The sequence below is a fragment of the Danio rerio genome, chromosome 20, assembly GCF_049306965.1.
Source record: "Danio rerio strain Tuebingen ecotype United States chromosome 20, GRCz12tu, whole genome shotgun sequence".
Classification (NCBI taxonomy): Eukaryota; Metazoa; Chordata; class Actinopteri; order Cypriniformes; family Danionidae; genus Danio; species Danio rerio.
Window position 1 is genome coordinate 38,554,311 of NC_133195.1, and position 17,928 is coordinate 38,572,238.

General features: G+C 36.2%; 1 protein-coding gene across 12 annotated transcripts in view; it reads left to right on the top strand.

Annotated features, from left to right (window-relative positions):
* fam49a (family with sequence similarity 49 member A) overlaps positions 1–17,928 on the top strand; it is a 41,578-nt gene that overhangs the window by 6,767 nt on the left and 16,883 nt on the right. For 4 of the 12 annotated variants that reach the window (XM_073932209.1, XM_073932206.1, XM_073932212.1 and 1 more), the window contains exons 2-3: positions 9,768–9,815; positions 10,057–10,170. The gene's annotated coding sequence lies outside the window, so the exon portion shown is untranslated. 12 annotated transcript variants of the gene reach the window in all.

A 17,928-nucleotide genomic window follows, 5' to 3' on the forward strand; every position in this document is an offset into this window, starting at 1 on the left:
TTTTTGCTGATTCTTATTAGGTGGGGCTGGGCGATTATATCTGTTTGAAAAAAAAAAACATGCATTCAGAGATTTATTCATTTTTATTTTGTTTTCTATCAGTTCATATACCTGTAAATTACTCACATTAGGCCAGTGGGTAGAGATGCACGATTCTGGCTAAAATGAGAATCGCAATTTTTTTTCTTCTTAAAATAAAGATCACGATTTTCTCATGATTCTGTTGATGTAAAATAAAGGTTAATATATATGGGCTATTATTATTATTTCTCGAACATATGGTAAAAAAACTATATCAATATGTAGGTCTACTGTTTATTCTCATGCACAACACTTTGTGTTCGCTAAGAAAGAAAAAAGCATATTAAATGCTTGTCATAGCCTAATCATAACTCTATAATGCTATAGAATTATTTAAATGTTGTGCATGCTTTCAGTTAGAGCTGCACGATTCTGGCTAAAATGAGAATCGCAATTTTTTTTTGCCTAAAATAAAGATCACGATTTTCTCACGATTCTGTAGATGTAAAATAAAGGTATGGTAAAAACCAACATATGGCACAACATTGATAATAATATTATGTGTAGGTCTACTGGTTTCTATAAATAATTCTATTCTACTTATAATAATTCTAATGTTGAATTATTATGTTTGAGATATATGCTTGCAATCTTTCATATTAGACAATTTTATTCACTGGTAAAATCAGACATTTGCCATTATCAGATTATGTTCAACAATATATAGGCTAGAGTAGTTATACTGACATTGTAAACATTTATTTTCATGCACAACTGTGGGTTCGCTATGAAAGAAAAAACATATCAAATGCTTGTCGTAATCATAACTCTAAAATGTGATATAATCATTTAAATGAAGTGCACAATTTCAGTTTCATTTTGACTGGTAAGTGCTTGTTCATACTTCGGGCGGCTCCCAAACGATCACTCTGTGCCACAAACAGAATATTATATACAACTGTATTACCCGTTACTCGCAACATATGCAGGTTCTGTTCACTAAAGTAGACGTGCGCGTCTATCATTGAGTAGAGCACGCGCGCGCACCCTCTCTGTGATAACTGCTCACGGTCAGCAGCTCATGTCAAGTGTGATTTCCCGATCTACTTTCAGTTTTCATTTTCATTTTGTGCTAAGTACGGTTCCTTCTTCCCGTGTGGCTCTCAAACAATCACTCTGTTCTTCAAGACGAAGATATTAAGATGAGAAAACTCTGGTTATTTATAGTGAGTTAGAAATCGTCTGATAGGATAATTGGTCAATGGTCATAAGCTAATGCTGGAACAGCTGTTAACAAACAAAAGCACGTGATCCTGTCGAAATTTGTTTAGAAATAAACTTCACTTAATTGCGTGGGGTCGCTGCATCTGGTAGATTAGTCTAATGCACTGAGTGAGTTTTGTCAGTCTTTATATATACAGTAATGAACGTCTTTGCGGCTGGGTCACATAATTTATTCGGAAAAGGCGACATTGGATTACAACTCTAGATCGGTAACAGTTATAGATATTTACATTTTATATATCTATACATTATTATTATTAGTATGTGCATTACATTTATATGCACATCTTATTCATTAACTGTTGTATCCATACTTCGCACTGTGAGAAATAGAAGGTGCAGTAGGCATGGGTCGGTATAAAATTCTGATTGCATAAAAATAAAAAATATCACGGTTTCACGGTATTGTGAAAAAAATCTTTTTAAATCTCTGGGTAAAAATCTAAAGCTTTTTCCTCTTTCAACACAGTAAATTTTATTTTGTGAAGCATTTAAAATATTTTGGAACCATAAACCTCAGGGTAATAATTCAAATGAGTCATTGACTTCTGCTGTTTATATTACTTTCAAAAAAACGATTTCTTTATGATTTAAAACAGCTAGCTTTTCTGCTGGAGATATTGTTGTCCTAAAAAACAAACCAAAAACGGTACAAAAAAATCTTACATATACTATCTTAAAACCTTGACTTTTCCAAACCGCAGTATAACTTGAAAACGGTTATCGTCCCATAGCATGCAGTTTTGCGCTGAATGCGTGACGACTGCGAGCCCTGAATTATGCCAGGGTTTATTTGCCTGGTATGGTTGTGCGTCTGTGTTGTTTATAATTAAGTTTAATTTCAAAGAGCGCAACATTTCTTATAGTTCTCTTCTGCTCGCTGCATGTTGTTTATGCATTTCTATGGCAATGCAGGGAGAACTATCCGCTTGTTAAGTGGTGACGTGTTTGTGACGTATGTATACTGTTTCCGGGTCCAAGCTGCCATTCATTTGAGTGGAGAAATCATTCGTTTATGATAACGTTTTATTCCTATCACACATTAAAGTTAATTTTATAAAAAGTCATAGTGTACACAACAATTTCTGGGGTTGCTGCATAACAAATACCAAAAATTTTACAATTTATAAAAAAATTAATCACTTTCTGGTCATTGGATATTTGGCATGGACATATATATTGCGATCGTGATTTTCGAAAGCATTAAATCGCTTTGTAAACGTTTATTATTACCATTTCATGAGTCTCCCCATTCAGTTGAATTGAGCGCTTGGACCCGGAAGCCGCTTCGCGTGACGTCACACTTAGCAAGCGGATGGGAGCCCAGAGTAGAGCATCACGTATTAAGGGGAAAAAAAATAAAAAATTTCACTCAAAAAAATCGAGGTACGCTTCACACTCAAGTTAATCAATAAAATCGATTTACTGCCCAGCCCTACCTTTAGGTTACATTTGCCGCAATTTAAAACCAATTAAGTTTTAGAAACACTAATAATGTAATATAAGAAATATAAGTTAATTGTTTAATTATTTTGTACATTTATTTATTTTGAATTAACTTGTACCATTAGATTTTAATATGTTTTTAATGTTTTTTGTTTTGTTTGACACTCTTCTGGAACTATGATATCAGACTTTTAATATATGTTATGGTGAAGTACATTATTTCTTTCATATTTTGTGGTTTTATTTTTAACATAGGTGTTTAAAGCATTATTAGTTGCATTTAATGTGCTTAAAGTCACATTTGTATTTAAAGTAGAATTTTATGCAAACACTACAATTGGATGTGCAATTGGGCTCTATTTTCAAAATACATGCTTCATTTTTTTATGTCGATTTTTTTCTGTTTGTTTTTTTACTCACGTTTATTTGCATTGGGTGGCTTAGACTTTTTATTTTAAATTGTTGTAAAACTATTATTGTTCAGTTGTTCTGTTTGAAAGATTATTTTCTTTCCTCTTTTTCAGTGGGGAAATAATAAAAATGTGACTCCTTAGTAAATGAGCTCTAACAAACATGTATTTCTTTCATACTGTATACTTTTATCAGCAAATTGCATCTGAGATTTAAGTAATGCATAACAATTTAATAGCCTGATATGATTTGTCTATTCACAGTGCTCCAATATTATTGACAAAGATAAATGACCTTCATATAGGTCCTTGCTTTAACATCTAATTCTCCCTGTAAATTCCAAGCCCTAATACTTGATTACTTTCTGAAATTGTTCAAGCACGGGTCAATTGTGCTCAGGCAGAAGTGTGACAGGAATTTGGCATTGAACCAGACATACTATATTGCACACAAGCAGCATGATGCCTTTATTGTGCACTTTCAATAAACTTCCTGTTTGCTTTACACTTTCTTTTTTCCTCTCTGTGTGTCAGTCATGCTGATGTTAATCACACAGGAAGTAGCTTGTGTGAAATGCAATGATTGCCGTAACCACTGTTAATATTTTTACATAATGTAATTAGTAGGATATCTGTGAAAGCTTGTAGCCCTACTGTTGTGCCAGAAAACAGAAGCATGCTTTTACTGCAGGAGATCGTGTAGGTGATAACTAGCAGCGTACTGTGTGCATTGGAGTGTTACCAGACCTGACTCTTTAGCTGGCATTTGAACCTGACTGTAACCTTGGCCTCCTCAGTTCTCTGGCTCTTCTCAGTGATGCTGCTTCTCATTGAATTGAGCAGCTGCTGGAATTTAGATTTATGATGTTTTTGTCCATGGTAACAGTCTGTGAAAGCACTGTGAATGAAATGCGTTATGGCTCAGATATTGTTTCTCCCTCTGTCTTCTCACTTGTTTAAGTTTATGTAACCTTGTCTTTGCTTTACTGTTTTTTTTTTTTTGTTATAATCTATTTATTTGTACTAGAAGTTTAGCAAAATACCAACCGCTCTTTTGCTGTGATACCAAGAAACAAGAATTGGATGAAGCATCCATGACCTAGATTTTTTTTTTGATGAAGATAGTCTGGAAATAAGAGGCAGAGCTAATAACATGTTTAAGCCTTGATTGCAACTCATGCTAGTGGGAATAATTTGTGTATTTTTGCTTTTGTTAAGCTAGTCGTTTTTCAGCATGCCAGAGCCATGCTAATTACACATGAGCTCAAACACCACCTACAGACCACAGCCTTTCTCTGTAGGCTGAACTGCATAATTTATGGAGAAAATCTAAAAATTGTAAAATAAATTAGATTTTTATGGATGTCAAAAATATTGTCATCAGTATGACAGTAATATAAAATGTTGTATTGTTAAAATGCAATTATCTACTTGTTGAGAAATTTTATTATATTTTAGAATTAAATAAATACATTTACAGCTGTAATAATAAAGCAGTAATGGTAAGGGAAACTATTACATCAAGCTTGTAATTTATCAGCTGACCAATCTTAGTATTGGGCCCAGCATGTTGAAGCTGATAGGTTTGGGGGATAAATCGAAGGCCCTTTTTCATGTGTAGTTTGTCAGAAAAGCTGCATTCGTTCAATTCTACCTCTTAGCTCTTTCCCTAACCCCAATACCTCTGCATCTGCGTTCATGTGAAGGGTAGTGTCCCAATTTATTTATTTATTTTTGCTTGTAAGCATAGGGGTAAGGTATTTTATATCAAACTGATATTTTTCAGGAGACCTCTTCAAACGAATGTACGAGAAATTTCCCTGATTTCATTAGCTACTAGGGCTGCACCATTGATCAGAAAAACATTGTGATCTCGATTCGACCCTACACGCAATTTTAATTTAGCTTTTCTACGATTCAGCTAATCATATTTTCAAAGTCAGGAGAGAAGCATAAAGGCAGATGCACATGTCTTCACAGCAACATGGATGGACACTAGGCTTGGGCGGTATCCAAATTTTGATACCGTCAAACCGCCTCCATATTTTACCCCGGTATCCGGTATTACCGGCGTAATAAAAAAAAATATGACGTAAGGCTCAAACAGCGTCACCAAACTGTTGGCTTAAGCCTAAACCATTCAGAAACTGAATACATTCTATGCGACCTTAGGCTCGCGGTCAGAGAGAGAGAGAGAGAGAGAGAGAGAGAGAGAGAGAGAGAGAGAGAGAGAGAGAGAGAGAGAGAGAGAGAGAGAGAGAGAAGAGCAAAGCGACGCACAGCACCTCTCTCTCTCTCTCTCTCTCTCTCTCCCTTTTACACACACACACACACACACACACACAATCTCTCCCGCGATTTATTCAGAAATTTACTCCTACACCGTAAGAAATCTGGCCGGCTCCCGCGGAACAGCAGTTATACCCGATAGGTCCCGAGTCCGACAGGTACATTTTGATTGACAGCTTTATACAGCCCAAACCCGTTCACAGCCTACATTACAATGTGCTCATGCACACAGCTCTAATGCATTTTTTTCAAGAATGAGTCATTTATATGTTTTAACATTATGTATTCGTAACAAGCGTAGACTATAGGCCACTTGAAAGTTGGAACAAAGAAATAAAATAAGTCCTACAGCTGTAACATCGTAACATCTCAGCACTCTATAGGTCTAGGTACACTTAGCCTTTAAATTAGCCTACACACCAATGAAAAGTAATCTTGCTTAACAAATCAAATTAAAATAAACTCTAAATGGTGACGGGTATTTTGGCAATAACGAAATTAAGATAAAGGCTCTGCAAGATGTGTTTCTCCACTTCTCTTCACAATCTGGCATTAAGGCGGCGGTGAAGCTGAATAATAAAAGAATAATGCCACCATTAGTCTGTATACTCTGTCTACATTATGATTATATGGTTTAATTAATATTTATTTATAATTTAAAAACCCTTTACGCACCAAGATTAGGCTACGTGTGTTTGTGGAGGAACATTATTAAATCCACAGGCTTTAGCGCAGTCTCTCACTCATGTGCGTCCAGCAGCTGAACACCCTTTCCTGCGGCTACAGGTCGAGATGCAGAGTTCTGATCTGGCTGATTTTGCAAGTTTTTGGTAGGATTGTTTGTTCATCTTCTACCAGTCAGGAACATGCATTTAATTTTCGATGACAGCAGTTTCACTTTAGCGAATGGCCTCTTCTTTTTACCTTTTCAGCTTGCGGTTTAGGGCTCTACCGTAATACGCAGTGTATGAGCGACCGCGAAATACCTGCGGCTGGAATACCCGCTCCTTCTGAGCTAGTGACTGACTTGACCGCCGTCAAAATTCTCTTTTTTTACTACTTCGTCATCATTTGTTTCACCTTTGCAGGGATGGATTTTAATGCAGGGATTTGGATTTTTTCGGGTCTCGCCGGGTTCGGTCAAAGATCTTTAGCTCTAATGCAGACCTCTCGTTCATATTAACCACGTCTCCCTTCTGTTCAGTCGAAACTGCCAAACTGCAGGACACTTTGAAGCGCAACTCGTCACGTCACCTCTCCCCCTCCCTCTCCCCCTTCTCTCCCTCCCCCTTCCTTTCCCTCTCTCCTCCACACTGTCCCGTGATGACAACCACACATACGTTTTTGTAGGCATTAAATAAAGGATATTTAATATTTTATGACGGTATAACGGTATTGAAACTGACACCGTTGCTATTTTTAGATCCCGCGGTATACCATAATACCGTAATACCGCCCAAGCCTAATGGACACCTCCAAATGGCGCTAATTAAAAGTGGTACTTGCAGTATTTATATGCTTTAATTCACCCAAAAATGTTTTTCTCTCTTAATGTAATGACACATTTACAAATAACATGTGAGTTTGTTTACAACCGAGAGGACATGCGAGTGCATGCCAATGATCCTTTACTGAACAGAACCTGCATATGCTGTGAATAACAGGTAATAAAGTTGTGAATAATGTTCAGTTTGTTGCACAGATTGATTGTTTGTGAGCTGCGAGAGAAGCATGATTTGCATGTATGTTTTTTCATATCGCTTTTTAGAGGTATGATTATGACAAGCGCTTTGTCTTTTCTTTCCTAGCGAATACAATGTGTATTCTGCATTTTGCATGCAAATAAATGTTTACAGTGTCAGTATAACTACTCTAGCCTATATAATGCAAGAGAAATCTGATAATAACAAATGTCTCATTTTACTAGTGATAAAAATGGTCTAATAATGTTGTCAATGACAAATGACAAGCATATATCTCAATCATAATATTTCAACTTTAGAATGATCAATAGTCATATTCTTATGTCATCACTTTACTGTGAATTAACAAACAGAACATACTTAAAGTCTGTTAATACTTAAAGTCTGTTAAAGTCTGTTGACTCTCAGCTCGCTTGAAACTGGCATGCCTTCCCTCGGAAAGCACGTGCTCTCATGAATAATTAAGCAGCCGACTCTTCTCATTGGATAAGAAAACTCCGATATGAATAATAATGAGAAACCGACGCGTCATCATTGCACTTGCAGTACTGCGCTACGTCGCCGATTTTGATCCCGCCCCAAAAATCATTTTAAACCCGGAAGCTGAAATTAGCTGACAAAAGCTGAAAATTATCCAGTTTTCCCCACAATTAAAGCTGACAGGTGCTAACATTGTCTTAACTGATGCTCAACACACACACACATCTGTTAATATAAAAAAAAAAAGTTCTCCAGGGTGTCCTGATCCTTTTAGGTTTAAATATTTTGAAACCTATCTTAATAGCTCGATATTATTAGCCCCCTCAAGCAATCAACCCTCCTCTGTTAGTGGCGACTCTGCACGATGCCAACAGTCTGTTGGCAAGTAAACAAATATAATGAATGACAATACATAGATCTCTGCGTATAGACATAAAACGTAATGCTGTACAGTTATGTGTCATTTGTTTGTTTTGGTTGTCTGCTTATTAATCGTTTTGTGATGATGCGATGGTGTGCTTTATCTGCCTGCCTGATTTCCACTGAACTGGGCAGGTTGTGTGACGTTTGATTCGGTGGACTTTCTGGCGGAGCTACTTGCCTGACAGTGGAAACGCAACATGATTTCAGCCTCACTGCTCATGCTCCCGAGCTAATGGCACGGCCAGGCCCGATAAAAGCCCTGTCTTGCACTGGCCCGTCAGTGGAAATGCAACTGTGCGGCCCTTGTTAGATAACGCAACAAAGGCCTAAAATAAGCTCTTTCCCATAGACTTTTGAGACATAGCTCTTTGTATCTCAGAGCTTTTGAGATGTTGTGTTCAAAGAACAGAAGTGCTGTTCAGACCAGAAGCAGACTGTATGAAGAATTGTACGCCTCCAAGTTCTACACACTTTATGACTGACTGCTGAGGCTGCCGCTGAATACCAATCCCCCATCACTTTACACACTGAGGCTATTTTGTGTTTTTCGCGCTTTTTCCTCGGTTCGATATACCAAAATGCCAAGAAGATTGGCTAGCTGAAGTTTTGCCTGGTTAAGTGAATAGAAACCATTATCTGAATGATCTGAATTTCTTTAGACACTATAAACATTCATACTTTTAGGACTAGAGGTTCATATGTGGTGTTTGAATGGGATGCGTTGTTTTGGAAGTGTTGCTCCACCCTTCATGACCCTATGAGCACAGTGTTACGGCAGAGGAAGCAAGACAACTGTTGTGGCAGTGTTTATGTCGCCCTGCCTCTTGCCAAACTGCCCGCCCACCATTGCCCATGTAGGGGCAAAAAAAGTCAACCAGCCTCCTTTAAGCCTCAGTCACATTTGCTGCAGCCTGAGGGAGGCACAGTTCTCTTAGCCCAATTTTAGGCTTGCTCTCCTCCACAGTCAAAACAGAGAGGTCTTTAAAAATGGATGAAACCATGAGGTCTCGCCCTGTGGTGTCTCTGTTATGTTTTATAGGGTGGAGTAGCCCTTTTATGCTCTTTACAAGTCTCTTGGTTGAAGCCTTATTTTCATGTCAGGCCTTTTTGTCCTGCAGACTGCATTACATCTAATATTGTGTGTGTGTGTGTGTGTGTGTGTGTGTGTCAGGTGTCAGTTTAAGAAGCAGGTTTAAGCTCCGTCTGGCTTTCTGAGAGCGTCTTAAAGTAAACAAAAATGCACTTGCGCATGGCTCACTGACCTTTCTGCACCAGACTGCCACTAAATATTTGATTATGCTTTAGACCAGACCTCTGCAGTTTGCGAGCTGTACTGAAATTCTGTAGGTTCATTAAAAAGTATTTTATCTGAGAATTGAATGCGCTTTAATTTTGGAGTCTATGATGTGTAGGTGTTGTAACAAACTCTGTGGTTTTAGTATAATTATATAAAATAGACATGTCTGGCAAAGTTAAAGACATAGCATTTATGACAGTGACTACTAAAATAGTTTCCATGTAATCCGTTGTATTCCCCCCACCCTCTAATCATTTGAATTAAAAAAATCCAGGTATCTTTATCAGCTGCTATGTTTCTATGTTCCTCAGTCAAAAAAGGAAACTGAAAGTGGGACAGCAGATATACTAATTGTAAACAAAGCACTTGCTTAGTTTTGAATATCAGTCATCTAGGTCACTTTCTTTCTTACAGGTGGCTCATGTTGTGTTTATGAAAATATTTACATATCAAAATGTTAAGGTAAGATAAAAAATTACATTTCACTCGCACAATTTAATCGATAGCAAAACAGAAGACTTTCATCATTTTTCTCACCCTTCACATCACTAACCTTTTCTGTTGAACACAAAATAAGTCATTTTGAAAAATGTTAGAAAACGTTAAACACTGACGTTCATAGTATATTTTTTTTCCAACTATGGAAGTCGGTGGTTACAGGTTTCTCATATCTTTTTAAAATCTCATCTTTTGTGTTCAACAGGAAAAAGGAAACCCATAAAGATAAAGATCCATAATCATCATACCTGCCAACCCTCCCGTTTTTCTCTGGATTCTTTCTTATTTAACAATTCTATCCCGCTATCATCTTGTAAAGGTATTTTCCTGTATTTCTCTTGTAGTTTCAAGGAGACGCCCCTTGTTCTTAAATGTGAATTTGTTCTGTGCTTTCGTTTTATTTAGGCATGAAAACACTTTGAAATGAATATCAAAACTGTGGGATTACCTTCCTTTCCATTACAGGCGCCATTGGCTCTCTTATGCAATCCTCAAAACAGTCAGTTCATGCTGACGTGCTCCATAGTGATAAATAGACGCTGTTTCTCAAACGAATTCTGTACATGCGATTTAAAGAGGAGCAAAGTCTGGGGTTTGGGTGCGTGTTTAAACAGACATATACATATAATAATAATAATTACAACATCTAAACATGTCGTTCTTGGTGGGTTTTCTTTTAAACACAACTAATTTACTCTTAAACGAGCATAATAAGTTAGGAAAGTAATCGAATGCTTTCATTAAAGAAGTGTGCATTTTTAAAGTGACACCTCTGTTATTTAATGTAATCAAATGAAAATTCTAAAGGAGATTAATTTTCTTTAATCAGAATGTTTTAATTATACAGTGAAGAAAAGGTTAATGAGATTTGACAACTTGATTATATTTCTTTATAATATCTATTTATTTAAATAGGCTAAACTGTTTGCTAATTTGTTTTCAGCTTTTTCTAATGTATACTATTTTGAAAAATAATAATAATAACAATAATAATAATAAAACATGTTTCTGATTCTGGGGCTGCACTGTGGTGCAATGGAAAGCACTTGCACCTCACAGCAAAAAGGTCGCTGGTTCGAGCTTTGGGTCAGTTGTCGTTTCTGTTGGTTTCCTCTGGGTGCTTTTTTTCCCACCACAAGTCCAAAGACATGCGGTACAGGTAAATTGTGTTAGGGCTGCAACAACGAATGGATTAAATCGATAAAAATCGTTTACTAAAAACGTTAGCAACGAATTTCATAATCGGTTTGTTGTGTTGCGTGACGTGGACGTTTGATTATTAAAAAAAAATTTCAGTTCAACGCGGAGCGGAGTGAACACGTCGCTCTTTTGCACTGATGCAGAGTTCGGTGAATCACTACAGAATCCTACTTTTATTCCATTTGACCATTTGTCTTTGTAAATTGGAATATCAGGTAGCAGATGACATGATGAGCAGGCATGTGAATATGTTGAAATAAAATGGAAAAGCATAATAAAAGGGACACATCTGTCATAGAGCGCTGCTGTGTGTCACGTGGCAAACTTGACACGTCACCACGAAAGTGGTGTATATATACACTTAGTCAAAATATCTATAAAATCTTAAATCAAGACAAGAAAAACGGCTTGAGAAAATTAAGTGATGCGTAAAACTTCTCTCATTACAATTATTTTTCTTACCTCATTGGCAAATAAATTTGCTTGTTTTAAGCAAACAATCACTTAATTTTGAGGTGTTTTTTTTTTCCAGAAAAAATACATAATTTCTTATGCTACTTTGTGTCTATTATGTATCTTTAAGATGTTTTTTTAGATATTTAGATTAAAAACAGGACAAAACTTCTTAGTTAGCTTTTTGTATTATTATTATTATTATTATTATTTTGTATTATTATTATTATAAACAGCTCTTTTGAATAAAGGGTTACAAATTAATGCCTTTTTATGCGATTCATTGATTAATCGAAGAAGTAATCGACAGATTAATCGATTATTAAAATAATCATTAGTTGCAGCTCTAAATTGGGTAGACTTATTTTCACATCTCAATGTTGACAGATATGATAATCTTGAAGGTAATGTTTGAGTAAACCATTCCTTTAATCAGATTAATATGGTATGAAATAATATGTTTTATATACTTGTAATCTTCATGCACAGCATGGTTTAAATCGAAGCTCAAAAGGCTCTGTTCTGTCTGTGTGGTGCAAATAAGTGCGATACTTTGACGGTTTCAGTTCAGTTAAGCATGCTGAACACCATCTGGGAGTGCAGTTTGCTCTTAGGGGCAGAACTGTACTTTCCAGAATTATATGGATGCATCAGGGAGCATATGATTTGGGATAAATGGTAAACTTTACAGGATCTGATATTTTTTTATTAAGCGATGTTTAGATGCCCTCTCATGAGGTCAGTAAGTGCTATAATATTAGCAACAGCAGAATGCAAAACAACCACCAGTGATGATCGGCTTGCAGCAAATGGACTTGTTGTGGAGACAGGAAATGGTTGTTTTTACTACACTGTTATTGGTTAGGCTAGACTTTCAGGCTTATTGTGTGGTGTCCTTTCACTGTGTTTTCTGCACTGCTCCGGTGTTTCTGACAAACCACACTGAGCTACTAAATCTTGTGAACACCCACACATCATCAAGTAAGGTCACTTTGCTACATTTCATAGATGTTACAGCAGAGAAATATCTCTGTCACCTAATATTCTCTAGCATTGCATTTCTGTGTGTGAAAGAGAGAGAGAAGCTGAGACATTATATACAGTAGTACAAAATTTGGACTCCAAATCTGTTTTATATCTTAATGTACAAACTATATTAACTTTTAAAATTTGAAATGAGCTTTTTCTACTAATAAATTAACGTCACATCAACGTAACAAAAACAGCTTATTTGATTGGTCTTTATAAGAAATGCTGATTTGTGTGCATGTACTGTAACACCAAATCACTGAACCATGCATCAATATTTCTGTTTGTCAAATGAATTGGCTTTTATCGTGACTAAAGGGTTAGTTCATCCAAAAATTAAAATTATGTTATTAATTGCTCACCCTCATGTTGTTCCAAACCCCTGAGACCTTTGTTCATCATCAGAACACAAATTTAAGATTTTTAAGAAATTTAAGAAATTTTAGGTTAAATTTGAGAGCTCCCTGATCCTCCATAGATAGCAATGACTCTGATTGATTCACAGTCCAAAAAGGAAGAAACATGGTCAAGACAAACTATGTGTTTTTACTGATTCAGTTGTAATATTATTAAGCTACTAGAAAACCTTTGTGTGCACATAAAGCAAAAATAGTGACTTTTTTGTTTTCTTTTCCTCAGTGCCAGTACGTGGGCATATACACACAGATCAGTGCTCAATGCTTGTGAATGCGTAATTAATAGCAATTTTTTTGGGCTGCGTCCTTTAATTAGGGATGAGCAGTGTAACATAAATATATCACAATTATATATTTTACTTCACAGCACAACAATTCTTGTGTTAAAATGTATAAATATATTTAGATTTATATATTATTTTTAATAAAATGTTGTGCTTTTATACAAACAGTCAGATATATGAACTATACCTTTAAAAAACTCAAGTACATGCGCATAACAGCATGAGCATTTATAGCAAATGAACAAATGTAAAGATCCCGCTCACTTTCTAAGCCTTGTCAAGCAAATTCTTACACCCCTATTATTGGTCACATGCTCAACAGAAAAGGCTGCGATTGGCTATAACGCTCTGCTGCTGTTCACCAATGAGTGACACTGATAAAAGGCAGTGGCGATCACAGCTGATCCATGATAGGAGAAAACGCGCTCTGCAGACACGCACTCTAATGGAAGTAACACTGTAACGGCCAAGAGGAGAGGAAATGTTACCTCATGTCAACAGGTCAAAGATCCACAGTGAGAGAGAGAGAGAAATAGAGTTTACTTTCATTTTTTCCATAACAGTGAAACAGGGCTTCTGCTGTACTTCAGTTTCAGTAAAAAGACTGTCTAGCAAACACACACAGTGAATTTTGCAGAGTTTCTGTGTTTTTAAAACCCCCTAGTTTTTCGCGAAATTTTTTTTCCATTTTTTTTTTTGCAACCCCCCCTTCCATGTAATGTAATTATTGTGAGATGAGACGTCATTTTTTGAGAGACACTCAAATACATCATGTGTGCTGCATGTGCAATGTCTGAAAGTCATGTAAAACAATTAATTTCAGATTCATTTATATGGTTTGGAATTGTATGTTTTATAAGATTATTAAAATTTTTTTTAACCGGTTATGATCTATTACTGAACCAATACCAGATTGTCCACGTCTGCATTGCGGTGCACCTAAGAAACAATTAATTTTGACACCTTTAGTGTGGACTGTTAGTGAGAGGCAGGATTTGCTACAGTTTACAATTGTTTGCTGTGAGCTACTTGTGAATTTACTTAGCTTTTTAAAGCAAACATGATTACAGGAACCCCCATAGTCAAACTTCAAATCCCACTCTACTGAGCCATCACTAAAATCACTTTCTTGTAAGATTAGCCATCCAGGCTATTTTTGCTATGCTTGCAGTTAAGCAGTCTCCTGCTTCTTAATTCTAAATGTTATCTTTGGCATGCCACCAGTTTAGAAGTGGAAAAAACACATTACAATGAGAATCAGATCTGTTCAAATTTGCAATTGCTGTGCTGTTGTATTTCCCTGCATTTCCTTCTTTTCTTGTCCGTCCAGCATCCACACTTGTGTTCTGTAGTGGTTTTGAAGTTTTACACCTCATTGACTCTTCATGCATCTTAACCCCTGGATGAACTGCGGAGAGTGGCTCTTAAGAGCTTTTTGAATGGCTGATGTGTTGCCTTTATGTCTGGGTTAAAACACTTTACCCTTTCTCTAATGATGGACAAAACTGATGTCTAGAATAGATTCCTAATTTAACATAGTTGTACATGATTACAAATCTAAACCGTATATACATTTATGTATTTCCATCTTTCCTAAATCATATCAAGGATTTGAAAAAAAAAATGTGCAGCTGTAAATGAATCTTGCCTCATGATTACACCCCGCTCTTTTAGAGCCCTGATGATGTCATCATCTAAAAGGCCAGTTATTGCCTAGAGGTGCTACAGTTTCATGATGTGCACATTGTTTTTTTTGGAACAGATCACCATCTGTTTCACCACAGTTGCATCTGGCTGTGCTGCTTAATGTAAGTAAAGAGTGATCAAGTGGTGTAATCCGTTTTAAGTCTGCAGCCACAGTTTGTCAACAGATGTAATGTTATGTTCTTGCACTGATATGATTGCTGTGATATTATTCAACTAATCACACTCCTGTTTACTGCTCTGTGTGCCAGCCAAGTGAGAATGGGAACTGGGAGTTGTTTGCTTGAATATTTCATGCTGTCGGGTCATTTGGCCTGGGTCGTTTGATGAGCCCATCTGCCTCTCGCAGGCAAACAGTTTTGTCCTGGAGGTTAGCAGCTGGTCAGAATCTAATGCTTTTAAAAATGGGCATAGCTCTTTCCCAGACTGCTTGATTTTGAGTCATTTGGAGTCAGAGACAAAAATTAGCTTAAACTCATTGAACTGAAATAGATTTTTTAAAAACTTTTTTTAAAATATGTGCTTATTTTTCTGTATCTTGTGTAATTTTTTTTTTTTTCATGGATAGTTAGCCATAACAACACTGGGATGATCATGGTTCGCTATTTGACATTACTGTGTGCTCTTAACTGAGTTGCCATTAGGAAATATTGGCTGAAAAACATCATATTAGATCACTCAGATCATTAGGATCATATAAACTAGAAATTCCAAGAGTTCAGCCAAAGCAGGGTGAATTGGCCTTCAGTTATTACTCTCCCCCCCACCAAGTAACTACTAGAAATGATCAGATATGCTCCAACATTGGCCACATTCAAATCAAGATTAACAAAATCTGATTTAGCTGTGCCTTTACTGAATGAGCACTGTGCTACATCCAACAGATTGCACTATTATGTTTTTCTTGTCTTTTACATTCTTTATAACCTGTTTTAACACATTTTAATCTGTTTTTTTCTATTTGTAGATATATTTTTTTCTTTTATTCCTGTTTATGTAAAGCACTTTGAATTGCCACTTTGTATGAAATGTGCTATATAAATAAACTTCCCTTGCCTTGCCATAGTAGTACATGGAAGACAATAGAGTTATTTAGACATGCCACAAAATTGTACTTTTGATTGCAAAGGGTCTTTAAGGAGTCTCTTTTTCTGAGTGCATGGGTAACCTTTTACTTTAGAAAAACTTCTGCCAAATATGTGATGTAATTTATGATATAATTGTTCAAAAATGTGATCTAGATTTGTGATCACACATGCTAGATTCAGCCAAGAATGACGTGACTTCACTGTAGACTTCGCTCCCAACTTGATTCTAGGTCAAGATGTGTTCATCATCCATACTGTCCTTGCCTTAGAGGAAAGATGTTACTCAAATGTGCTTCACTGTGCAATAATAGCACTTGAGTTGTCATGGAGATTATTGTCATCCTGGCAGACGCATTCATGTCCGTGTGTCAGCTCAGCTTACTTTCATTGAATGTTCGTTACTTCAATTTCCGCAATCTTGGAATTGCTTCTTGTTGCGGAGATTCTCATATTTCATAAACCAAGCGGAAATATTCAGTTTGAAAGCAGATAATCTGGGAGGCTGCTTCATCCTTTTAGTTTAATCTCAAACGATAACTGCTTTTCAGCATAGTACAGCTTGTGTTATTGGGGTCACTGGAAAATTCCACTGCGGGTTCAGAAAAACATGTTTATTCTCTGGGAATTCTCTTTTCCTGATTCCAGTACCTGGACCTGGTGGGAGGGAAATACCAGAGATGATATCCCCATACTACTTTAACCCAGATCATCAAAGACTAAAAATGATCTGACCAAAATACTGCACACTTAACAGTGTCAATCTTGCAATTGCAATGTTACAGCTGTTCCTATAAATTTTATAATTATAAATGGGTGTTCTAATAATAGATCTGATAGAAGATTCCGCAGCCTCTGTTACTTTTTGCCTTTTTTTTTTAACTAATATTTATTATTATTTATTTAGGATATGCCTTTTTTACATTCTGATTCTAATGCCTCATTATTAAATTGTTAAAATTACTATAAATAAATTTAAATATCCATATAAATAAAATAAGTGTTTATTAGAAGCGTGTACTTGCATTGTAATGAAAGTATATTGTCATTCTGGCATTATATAGTAAGTGGCATAAAATGATCTTAAAATGACAATAATATCGTTTATCACAATATATTTTGGTGCAAAATATTGCACAACAAAAAATAGATATCGTGACTATTTGCTCATATGCGACATGACAAGATTACAGGGACAAACAATTTGACTGTTCGCACCAGACGTTACACGAAAGTGAAATGTAAATTATGCATTTAGAATCAATAAAATGATACGGTTTAAAATCTGTTTAATGCATATTAAACCTCTTTAAAATTATTAAAAAGATGCTGAGTGACTCATGTTTGTTGGTTCGCACTGTTACAGTCCCAACTTTCATTATCATCTGATTTCACATAAGGGATGCAATTATTAACCGATTTTACTATTAACAACGCTTTAATTCGTTATTAATTAATCGTAAAAGGCTTCTCAACACCATGTTTCTGCACGGAATAAAACTGCTGCAACTAAACAAAGTTATGCCAACTATGTGCTAGTTTAAAGTTCCAAGCTTTTACACCAAAACTAATACCCACGCACACTGGATTAACTATGGCTGAGGCTATTAACTAAGGACCGTTCACATACTGCGTCTTTTGTGGGCGCAAGTTTGTTATTTCCAGTGGAGGCGCGCAGCTTGCACGCACGTATAGGGATTGATGCACAATGTACTCGCGCTTTCCAGGTGCTCCCAGTTGAAAGAAGACCGCGAGCGTACCGCGAGTCACGTGACAAGAATTGGACCGATCAGCCTCATACTGTAATTTGTATGGAATATGCACATTTCTACTCCAAACAGAAAAAAAATACGAAAGGAAAATAACAAACAATTTTGTAATGTAGTTGATTAAAAGTGACTTTCAA